This window comes from Crocuta crocuta, unplaced genomic scaffold (assembly GCF_008692635.1).
Source record: "Crocuta crocuta isolate KB4526 unplaced genomic scaffold, BGI_CrCroc_1.0 scaffold160, whole genome shotgun sequence".
Classification (NCBI taxonomy): Eukaryota; Metazoa; Chordata; class Mammalia; order Carnivora; family Hyaenidae; genus Crocuta; species Crocuta crocuta.
The window spans coordinates 5,036,737-5,048,813 of NW_027527591.1; positions in this window are offsets into that span (position 1 = coordinate 5,036,737).

Sequence of the window (12,077 nt, forward strand, 5' to 3'; positions counted from 1 at the left end):
ATGGGGCACTTTAAACTGCTGTTCAGTAAAATGAGTGCTGTGCCCTCTGAGGCACACTTTCTATGAAGGCCAAGTTGAGAGAAGCCAGAGTACCGGCAGCCTTTCTTGCTCTGCTTATTCTCTGCTATCCAGCAATCAGTGGCTAATCTTCTTGTTCAAAGATCGCCTTGACATTTGAGTAAGTGAAGCAGGAGCCTTGTCAGGACCCACCCTTTGAGGTTAAGATTTCGCATCAGAATGACCCAAGTGAGTGAAGTATTTGTTGTGTAACATGTGAGGCCTCTGTACAGAGAAATATACTTGCAAAATAATGTATAATATTTAACTGACATACTGAAGGAAGCAACACACAAAAGTTATGAAGGGATTTCTTTGCAATAAAATTTACCACCAAAGGCTTTCGAGGAAATACATTTCCCTAAAGAAGAAAAATCTCAAACAGATTTGAGTTGAAAACTTTGGAGGGGAAGGAATGAGAAAGTCGGGCCCAGGGCCTGTTGATGCCACCCTGAAGGGCCACGTGGTATTTGAAAGGGCAAGGGTCTTTGGAGCCAGACAACTGGATTTGAACTTGCTTTGGATCCCAAGCCTGTGTTGGCAGTGTAACCTTTGACATCGAGATTTTTCAGTCTACCTAGAGGGGAGAAATCATCTTCTCATCTTAGCAACATCATGAAAGTAAAACAAGATGACGCCCACCAACCATTCAGCATATGATAGTTGCTTAATACATAGTTGTTCATTCCCTCCTCACCCCCACTGGGCCATGGAAATTTCTTTCATGCCTGCATGTGCCCTAACTTCAGATTTTGCTTCTTTTTCTCTTTCAGCATTAATGACGTAGATCATTTCTCAAAGAGTTGCTTTAGCTATCTAAAAAATGCTTTTAGTGTGAAACTTCTATTAAAATTTTTTTTAATATTTAGTTTTGAGAGAGAGACAGAGTACAGCAGGGGAGGGGCAGAGGGAGAGGGAGACACAGAATCCAAAGCAGGCTCCAGGCTCTGAGCTGTCAGCACAGAATCCGCCTAACATGGGGCTTGAACTCACGAACCCTGATATCATGACCTGAACTGAAGTCAGATGCTTAACTGAGTCACCCTGGTGTCCCTGAAACTTCTATTTAAAGTCTATGCCCCATTTGATAATTTCTAAGTCTGTAAAGCAATCAAATGGGTTTCTTTTTTTTTTTTTTTTTTTTTAGAGAGAGAGAGCACAAGCAGGGGAGGGGCAGAGAGAGAGAGAGAGAGAGAGAGGGAGAGAGAATCTCAAGATTCTCAAGAGAGAATCTCTGACAGTGCAGAGCCTGACATGGGGGCTCGATCCCACGAACCGAACCGTGAGATGGTGACCTGAGCCGAAACCAAGAGTCAGATGCTCAGCTGACTGAGCCACTGAGGCGCCTCCTACATGGGTTTATTTCTGATAAAGTTAGTGGCTGCAGCCTCAGGCACTGCCACAATATGACTGGCATCGGAACGAATTTTGGCATCAGAAGCTGCTTTTTGTTTGTTCAATTACAGCCACTCTAGTGTTCTACAAATTCACATACACAGCAAAACGCACACTCACACCCACTGAAAAAACCTGTTTTAGGAGAAAACTTGTCCATCCAGCTCTTTCTGTTCAGTTTTTCATTGCTCTTTATTACGTTCTGTAGAAACGGGTTTATACTTAGCCCTGGTTTTGATTCCCTATATGTTCCTTCTAAAAACATTCCCCATTAAGGGATTTTCCCTAGTTGAGCTCCTGGAGAACGTCCGATGAACGCGACCCCGCGTAGGTGTGGCTGAGGTTTGCGGGCTGGCGGCCTCACAAATAAACCAGGAGTCAAGGAAGCTCTTCTGACAAAATCGTGCCCCATGGCTCTCTCTCTTTTCTGGAAAACTTGCTGCGGATGGGGCAGGGGGTCACACACAGTGTGTGTGGAGGCCGGCTTCGCGCCCCTTCCCCCGTGTCTGCTGTGTGGGGAGTGGGCAGCCGAGGACGGGAAAGGTCAGGTCACAGCGTCACTCACCCCAGGTAAGCAGCCTGTTAGCAGGGGGAGGTCGGGGCGCTGAGTGCCGCCAGTCTTCCCACCCCTCGCACCCCCTGGCAGGGCTCTGACTGCACCCCTGCGGCCCCCTGGGGGGCCTGCCCCTGGCCGGCTGCACACTGCCCCTGCACTCAGGGAAGGAGCTTCCACTCGGCCACAAGGGCAGGCAGGGACAGGGAAAGCCGGAAAGCCAAGGCCCCATCGAATCAGAATCAATCACTCGGGGCCTCGCTTTCATCTCTCAAGGGGGTAACATCACACCTTTGCACGGTTGTGTGTCTGTGGCACTTACCAGCACTCAATGACCCGTCCCTGGACTCTACTGGTCGCCAGTCTGTGCTGGGGCTCCCTCTTGTTTTCCTGAAAATGTAGTGCCTGTATCATAAAGTACCTCTTGGAGTCCCTTTCAGTTGTTATTTTATTCTGCGGTTTTTGTTTTCAATGTCTTTCCTTCCAGTTGATTCACCCCAGTAGATGGTGAGTGCTGCTTTTTTCTTCCTTTGCAGAACTTTGTTTCCATGGTTGCTGAAGGCTGCCCCATTCACTCGCCTTGATCTGAGGGCCCGCTGAAGAAAATCACCACAGTGCTGCCGCCTTTGAGGGCCAGCTCGGCGAGGAGCGCTCCCTCCCTTCTCTGGGGACTCGGTGACTGCCGAGCTCTCTCTGCCCAGAGCCCTCGGACTCCTGACATGGGCTCCGTTCTGTCCTCTTCCTCCTGGGGCCAGGCGTGCACCAGGACCGGAGCTCCCTGCCACTCCTCCGGCTGGAGGAAGGCTAGGGGAGGCCCGGCCCGTCCCGTCCCGCTCCAGTCACCTCTGACCCCAGCCGGCCGGGTCGGCCTGGTTGTGCCTGATGCAAGTCATGCCTTCCAACCTCTTCTTTCTCAGTAAATAAAGGAGACTTTTTTTTTTTTTTTGCCTTCAGCTTTATCTACTGTCTTATTTCTCAGCTTGTTTAGAACCCAAAGAACTGCAGAGATGCTATTTACTGGGGTCCCTTCACAAACCCCAACAGTACTGTCAGTGAATGAAGGTGGCTAAGGGCCAAGCAATAAGGGGGGGGGGGGTACTGCGGCAAACTGAAGAGAGGGTGTACCATCCAGTGAGGGCAGGGCCGGCTCAGCTCTAGTTGTGGGCATTTGGGCCCACTTTGGCCAGATATTTTATTAAAGCCAGAGATCCTGATTTTTACCTGATACCTCCCTACTCTTAAGTGTTGACAATAAAACTAAAAAAAACCCAAAACATCATGGTGTTGGAGAAACAAACCATGTCTGTAGGCCAAAGCTGTCTGAAGGCTGCGGACAGCTGCCTGTGTCCCGCCTGGGGCCCTCAGGGCTCCATCCTCCCTGGTCACGCGTGGGATTTTTGCCTCCATCATCCCACCTGGAAAACATCCTTGAATCCCATCAGGAAACTCCAAATGCCCTGTGTCTTCTGAGGAGGGGCACTGCTGTGAGTCAGTGAACTGTTTACATGAGCGAGGGAGGGACAGAGAGAGAGGGAGAGAGGGAATCTCAAGCAGGCTCTGAGCTGTGGACACAGAGCCCAACGCGGAGCTCAAACTCAGGAACTGTGAGATCATGACCTGAGCCGAAACCAAAACTCAGCTGCTTAACTGATTGAGCCACCCAGGTGCCCCAATGACCTCTTTCGATAGCATGTAAAATGTATCCACGTTGACAGTTACACACAAATTAACAAGCACAGGATAACGAAGGGCCAATGGTTCCATTTCTTTCTTTGGGATCATCAAAAGATAAGCAGTTAACCGTTCCTTACCCAAATGGCACCATATCGGTGGGTACTGCTGACCCCCACCCAGGCTGTTAAAACACATATGAAAGATGAAAGCCACTACGAACTCTTGGGCACCGTTGACTCAGAAGTGTCTAATAAGTGGAATTTGAACTTAAAAACCTTTCAAGTAAGATGGGCAATGATTTGGGATGATGGTTCTGGTTCCGAATTGTAACATTAATTTGTTTGTTCATTCGTTCGTTCATTCATTCCACAGATATTTACTCAGCAGTTCTCTAAAAACCATAGCTGTGATTGTGAAACCCACCAGGATGCAACATTTGGAAACTTCTCCCCAAGTTGCTGTTTCCATGGTCCTGTGGAAGGAGAACATCCAGCTCATGTGCCACAGAGCTGTGAACAGGTGTTCCTTCCCCGGAGGAATGAAAAACCCAAACGTTGCGATTATGTTGCACATTCCCTGGGTGGGGGTGGGGGGGGGCGCTCCCCTGGGCTCTGTGGCGGTGAGGCCCTATGAAAAGTTAGACAATGAGAAGCCACTGACCTTGAGAAAGACGATGGTGAATGTGGTTATGCCAGGACTATATACCCTATCTTTCAGTGACACCAACTTGATCTTTATTCCTTAGGCTTCATGCATGTCCTTAAGACTGTAACCCTTTGACTGTAGATTAAGGTCATCAAGGGCAGCCAGCCTTACCCTCTGGCGTCATGCAGGGCTCTGTGACTCCCCCAAAGGGGCTGGGTAGATGATGCAGGGATGCCTCTCCCACAGGCTGCGAGCCGTTCGCAGGGTCTGGGTACCGCAAAGGTTTCAGCGGAGCTTACTCTTCACACTCCTCTCCTGGCACTTCTCCCTTGATTGAGGCTGGTCTCTGGCTTCTGTGTGTGTGTGTGTGTGTGTGTGGGTGGGGTGGGTNCCACCTTTAGGAAGACTTTTCCTTCAAATCTTCTACTCTCTGAAGCTTCTAGTCTTTTACATTTCCATTGAAATATCATCCCCTTAGCATCCTCTCCTTCCACTCACGTGGCCGGTCCTTGTGTATTAGTGAAGAGAGGCCAGGCAACAAACACTGCAATAGTGAGTAAACTCCAACATTTCAGTGGTTTACCACAACAAAGGTTTATTTCTTGCTCACATCATGATCCAGGGACTCAGAAATCCAGCTCCTCCAGTCTGTCCACCCCTGAGGGTGTGAGATGGGCAAGAGAGGGCTCTGGGGCAGGGGACGCCATATGGCCCTCATCCTAGTGGCCAGAGCCCATGTACATGGCCCCACGTTACCTGGGAAGGGGCTGGGAAAGCCCTTCCCTTACAGAGATTATTTCAATTAATCCTCACAGCAAGCCTCTGAGGTCAATGGGAATAACCCGCTCATTTTATACACAGGATACTGAGGCTGAGATGCTACGTGACCCCTTCAAGGCCATGCAGCTAAGTGGCAGATCTGGGATTAGAACTCAGGGCACCAGTTTCCAGAGTCCCCTCAGACACAAACTCTGTGTTACCTACGTTGCTTCCATGTTAAAGAGAACAGGAAAATTGATAACATATCGATTATATATTTTATTCAGTGTTAGAAACTCAGAGTTTTACAAGTCTTCTTGTTATTTACTCCTTAAATAGCAAGAGTTTAGATAAAAAATAAAGTTTTCCTATGAATATGCAGGAGTGGCTTAGACAAAGGGTTCTCAAAGTCCGGCCAGAAGCTCATGGGGAATTCTGAGACCTTTCTAGGGAATCCACAAGATCAAAACTATTTTCATAATAATGCTAAGATGTTTGTTACTTTGCCCATTCTCTCATGAGTATACTATGGAGTTTTCCAGAGGCGTCCTACCTAGGATGAGGTCATTGATGTGAGGCTAACGTGTAATAGAAGTATAACTGGTACCTTAAAATGAATTAACAAATAACTGTTTTAGGTTTTAATTTCTTAAAACTTAAAAATTTCTAATATGATAAATATCAATAGATACAACCCACACAAACAAATGTGCTTTGGGGTCCTTAAGAATTTTAAAGTGTATGAAAGGATCCCAAGACCAAAAAGTTTGAGAAGTGCTACTGGATTAGAAGTTAAAGGCAATGTGTTTTCTGATAACACTTTAAACTCTAGTGTATAACAATTAAGAGTCTCAGTTTAAAAAATATCTTCTGAGGGACCCCTGGGTGGCTCAGTCAGTTAAGCGTCTCACTCTGGCTCAAGACATGAATCTCATGGTTCATAAATTCGAGGCCCGCATCATGCTCTGTGCTGACAGCTTAGAGCCTGGAGCCTGCTTCAGATCTGTGTCTCCCTCTCTGCTCCTCCCCCATGCACACTCTCTCTTTCTCAAAAAGAAATAAATGTTAAAAAACATTTTTAAAAAATCTTTTAAAAATGCCCATGTCTCCATTTCTTTATCTTTCCACTCTTTTCAAAACTTTATTTTTTTATTTTAGAGAGTATGCACACATGGGGGAGGGGCAGAGGAAAAGAGGAAGAGAATCTTAAGCAGGCTCCCTGCTCAGCGAGGAGCCCAACATGGACTCCATCCCACGACCCTGGGATCCATGACCTGAGCCAAAGTCAAGAGTTAGACACTCAACCGACTGAGTCACCCAGGTGTCCCTCAATTTCTTTATCTTTAAAATGAGGTTATAGTACAACTATAATACTAATCTATATTACATTAAATAGAAGATTAACTAAAAACACTGACCATAGTAGCTTGGATAGTAGCATTCTAAAAAACAAAACAAAACAACCCCCCCCCCCCCAAAAAAAACCAAAAAAACAAAAAACCTGAGAGGAACATTAACAATGAATTTAAAGAAATTTCTTCAATTTTCTGTTCCTTTTCTCAACTCCATGCTTTCTCAAGAATAGTAGGAAACTGTGTCCAATTTGCTTTTGCCACAACACTCAGTTCCTGAAGGCTTATACCTTTTGGAGATTAGTAGTCTAATCAATTTGCTTCGGCCCACATTAATGAAAAAAATCACAACAGGTCAAATTTCATAGTAGCAAAATTCACTTTAACTGCATACTGTGTAAATAGACAGCTCTTGAACTTGCCTGATGGCTTGGTGTGTTGTCTCATGCTGCTATCATTCTGGCAAATTTCAGTTTGAATAAATCAAGTAGCCACTCTCTTCCCATTCACTGCAGTGGCTATACAATGCCACAATAGCTTGATATTTATCATCCGTTTTACCTTCACATAAAGGGTTGCCAAGTGAGCAGAACCTTCGCTGCAACAGAATACAATGTCAAAATAACTTGATATTTATAATCCCCATTACTTGAATAGAAGGGAAGCTATAGGACCACAGAGTAGCCCATTTACAAAACGACAGATAAGGCCTGCCTAAGTGCACAATAATGTTTGATTTAAGGCTGTTAATAACAGTACATTTATTTAAAGTGTTCTCATTTTTGGAAACTTTGAAGATTCTAAATGAGAAACAGAAAAAAGTAAACTGGAACAAACAGTCAAATACTGCTGACTTAATAATATATGGTCTTATTAAGAGATTACTACATGCAGGGGCGCCTGGGTGGCTCAGTCAGTTAAGTGTCTGACTTTGGCTCAGGTCATGATCTCACAGTTCGTGGGTTCGAGCCCTATGTCATGCTCTGTGCTGACAGCCAGTTCAGAGCCTGGAGCCTGCTTCAGATACTATGTCTCCCCCTCTCCCTGCCCCTCCCCAACTCAAACTCCGTCTCTTTCTCTCAAAAATGAATAAACTTAAAAAAAAAAAAGATTACTACATGCGGGTACTGTATGTGGTGATTGATATTTTAGCTCATTGATCACCTCCCTCCTCCAAACAGTCCAATGATGTGGGCATTACTATTATTCTGTGTTTACAAAAGGAAGGAAATAGATCTTTTGCAGGATTTCAACTCAGACACTATGACTCAGTAACCCACAGACACTATGACTCAATAACCCATATTCTCAACCACTATACTATTCCAGTTTCCACTACAAAATGGTGAAATGTAGTCAAATCCAGAGTTAAAAAAAAGTTTTTCGTTGACTTTTTGCCCTCATTTATTTGTTCTTGCTGCTTTAGTTGTTAGGGGTTGAATGGTGTCTTCTCAAAAGATATGCTGAAGCCTTAACACCCAGTACCTGTGAATGTGACCTTATTTGGAAATAGGGTCTTTGCAGATTTATTTAAAGATGAGATCATACTGCATTACGATGGGCCCTAAATCCAATGACTGGTGTCCTTATGAAGAGTGGGAGATTTGGAGACACAGGGAGAAGATGGCCACGTGAAGATGGAGGCAGAGATCTGGCGTGCGCAGCCACAGCCAAGGAAGGCGACGCGTGGGTCACGAGAAGCTGGAAGAGGCAAGGATGATTCTTCCCACAGAGCCTTTGGAGGGGCTATCACCGGCTTACAGCTTGATTTCAGACCCTCAGCCTCCAGAACTGGGAGAAAATACATTTCTGGTTTTTATAAGTCACCCAGTTGGTGATACCTTATTATGGCAGCTCTAGGCAACTAATACACTGACTTCAAGGGCTGGAGCCCCAGCTGACCCTAAGGCCTTGACTCCTGCGGTCCTGTGCCTGGCACAGAGGAGGTGCCCCCTGACTCCCATCGAACCAACAGATGACATGACCAAACTGAGCTAGTAATTTGGTCTGAGTTCTAAGACTATTTTGAAGGTCTACTTTTATAGTGAGATCATGGAGAATATTTTCTTAATGAGATTTATATTAAAATATATTAAATATTTTCTGGAACAGGCCAGAATATAAATGTTTTTTGTTTTTTTGTTTTTTTTATTTTTTTATTTCTAGGAGAGATAGAGATAGAGACAGCGTGAATAGGGGAGGGTCAGAGAGAAAGGGAGTCACAGACTGAAACAGGCTCCAGGCTCTGAGCTGGCAGTCAGCACAGAGCCCGATGCGGGGCTCGAACCCACGAACCACAAGATCATGACCTAAGCGAAAGTTGGATGCTCAACTGACTAAGCCACCCAGGCAGCCCTGGAACAAGGCAGAATATAAAGGTAAACAAATAAGGTCTTTGAATTTGATGCAATGACTGCAATGAACCTGTAGATCATGGAGAGCCGCTAAAATGCATAGCTATGAAGATCGTGTGCAGGCCGAGTGATGGCAGTGGGCTTCTAGGAGGAGGTGGCAGGGTTATCTGGCAAGACAGGGCACTGACCCATGGGTGGTGGAGTCAGGCCTCAGGCAGCCAGCCAAGCAGTACTCCAGTGTTCTGTGTGGATGTGTGCGTTCTGTTGGTTTTTAATTAATTACTATTTGAGAGGGAGCGAGAGAGAGCTCACAAACGAGCACGCAGGCGCGGGAGAGGCAGAGAGAGGGAGACACAAAATCAGAAAGCAGGCTCCAGGCTCTGAGCTGTCGGAACACAGCCCTAGGTGGGGCTCGAACTCACGAACTGTGAGATCGTGACACTTAACGGACTGAGTGGCCTGGACAACCCCGGAGCCTGGCCGCCGGTGTGCACACGCTGGCGGCAGACAGAGGCAGGTGGCCGGTCTGCAGACACCCGGGCCTGCCGCCGAGGAGGAAGGTAGGTTCAGAGGGAAACAAGACCCTGCTGCACACTAAGTATCTGCGAGTGCAGACAAATGGAGGAAGGTAAATAACGCAGGTCCCCAGGTCGGTGGTGGAACACGGGGCCGGGCTGCGGAGGGTATCTGGAGCCTTGGAGCAGAGCCAGAGCGGCGACACGGGCTCCCTCCCCGCGGTGCGCACCCCTAGGACCAGGCCCTTGAGGACACCTGGGTCGCTGAGAGCGCTTGGGATCACATGACCCGCAAGTGAAGGGAGTTTTAAACGGGCACTGAAAGGCAGAAGGCTGCAAACCCCGTTAACTAGGAAAACACTGGGACAACAGCGAGGGAGCAAGCACGGATGTTCCGTGAAGGCTTCCTGGCGGCCAGGGCCGTTCTAAGCACTGAGCCCGTGGTAACCGCCTTCTTCCTCCCATCCGGCTGGCAGCAGCGTGGGAAGATCCTCCTTTTGCAGATGAGGAAAATGAGGCACAGAACTGCGAATTCACTTTGATGCACATCCCTTCCTTTGGTGCCTGCAGCACCCCGTGAAGTGGGTATTATCATCAACCCCATTTACAAGTGGGTATTATCATCAACCCCATTCACAGGTGAGAAAACGGATGGCAGTGACTTGCCCGAGGCTGTATGACTAGGGACTAGCAAGAGGGGACTTGGGTTCAAGTTCTACATCCTGCAACCCCAACCACAGAACTCTTTTTTTTTTTTTAAAGGATCTCCAAGTTAAAAAAAAAATCTTTTTTTAATGTTTATTTGTGTGTGAAAGAGAGAATGAGAGGCAGAACATGAGCAGGGGAGGGGCAGAGAGAGAGAGAGAGGGAGACAGAATCGGAAGCAGGCTCCAGGCTCTGAGCTGTCAGCACGGAGCCCGAGGCGGGACTCGAACTCACAAACCACAAGATCATGACCTGAGCCGAAGTCAGACACTTACCTGACTGAGCCCCCTAGGCGCCCCCAACCTCCCAAGCTTTGCCTTGCACTGAGGGGGGGTGGCACTTTTGGTATGGGGAGGGGCCACCTCTTTACCCTAGAATGGCAGGAAGATGTCTCCGGAGATCATGCTTCCATTCCACCAACATTTATCAAAGTCTGTGCTCACTCTGGTCATCTGTTGACAGTGAGTGTGGAGAGGAGACTTGTGTCTCAAACACATGTTCATCGGCTAAGATCGTGTCTGTTGTTTGGCAAATATGACAGTAAGCTAGCTATGGCTGAATTACACACCAGGGCCTTATAGAAGGTTTACATTCCGTCTACTTTGCACTTCTAGCAAGCATACTACTCATCGTGACTCTTGTGTATGTCAGGCACTCAAGCCAGCTTCAGCAAGAGAAAGCAACATATTATCAGGTCACACCGGTGGCCTGCAGGCTCGGAGAACCAGGTGCAGCCAGGAAAGGGTGTGGACAGGAGAACCCCCTCCCGCNACCAGCTCCCCATGCACACTCCATGTGCACACCATGCTGGTGAGCTTTCCATCTCCTTTGTTCCAGGGTCCAGCCCAGACTGAATGCGTCAGGAGTGTTTTTGCTTTGGCAGGAGACAAAAAAACCCAAAACAGTTCAACCTGGCTTAAGCTAATTAGGGAATTTAACGGCTCAAATTACTGAAATTTCGCAGCCAGCTGGATCCTGGTGGTCACAGGGCACTGTAAGAGGCAGCCTCCCTTACTCTGCTGGCTCAGCCCTCTTGGGACCAGGTGACCAACAGGACCTCTGGACTTCATATCTTTTGCCAACACTCTGCTTTTCGGAGAGTCCCAGTGGGTCTCAGGAAGGGCTGTAGGTAAGCCCAGTTTTGATCACATACCCACTTGTGAACCACCCATGGGCAGATGGAAGGAAATGCCTGCTGCCCAGGCCTGGAGCCAGGGCCGAGGTCAGCCCTACCCCAAACATATTAAGAGCAAATGCTACATGAAGTTGACTGTTGGGTATGGTTTTAAGTGCTTTAGATAAGTTAAATCGCTTTAACATCAGCATCCTATCTTTTTTTACTAATTTAATCAGCACATTATCCCCTTTTATAGGTGGGGAAATTGAGGCACATATGAATGTGTCTTGGTCAAGGCCTCAGAGCCGTAAGCTGCCGAGAGCTGGGGTTTGACCTAGACTCCCAGGCCACAGAGGCTGGGCTCTTGACCACTAGCAGAAGGGATCTACTACCAGCCAAATGGGGCACGAACGCTGGGCCGATCCCATCAGTAACAGATGTCCAGTAGCCACTCGGAATTCTCACTCTGTGGGGAGAATTATGTCCCCGGCCCAGGATGGGATCATGTTGTACCAACGTGGCTGCTTCTGCTGTGACCTAGTACATGGACTAGTTCCAAAAGCCAGAAGGAACAAAAGAATAAGCACCCTTCCGCCATTATTCTCTGGGGAGGTGGCTGGGGAAAAAGCAATTTAATCATGGGGATAAAAATAAAAAGCTATCAACCCTAGGCCTCTGGGTGTACTTATTTCTACTTCATCCTAAATTCTGCTTCCTACAAGGGGATGTGTGGGCGTGAAGGGTCCAACAGTCTGAAGGTGCAGGCGGAACCCACGGGGCTGGAGGAGATGCCTGAACACGTTCCCTTCTCACTTGTAGGGCAGGGGACCCAGAAAAGAGGCCCAGTTCCTCTTGCTCTCAGGAAAAAGCACATCATTTGCAGATTGTTATGTTATGTTTGAACTGTGCTTTGAGATTTGGATCTCGGAGAAAGTGAATCCAGTTTTTGCA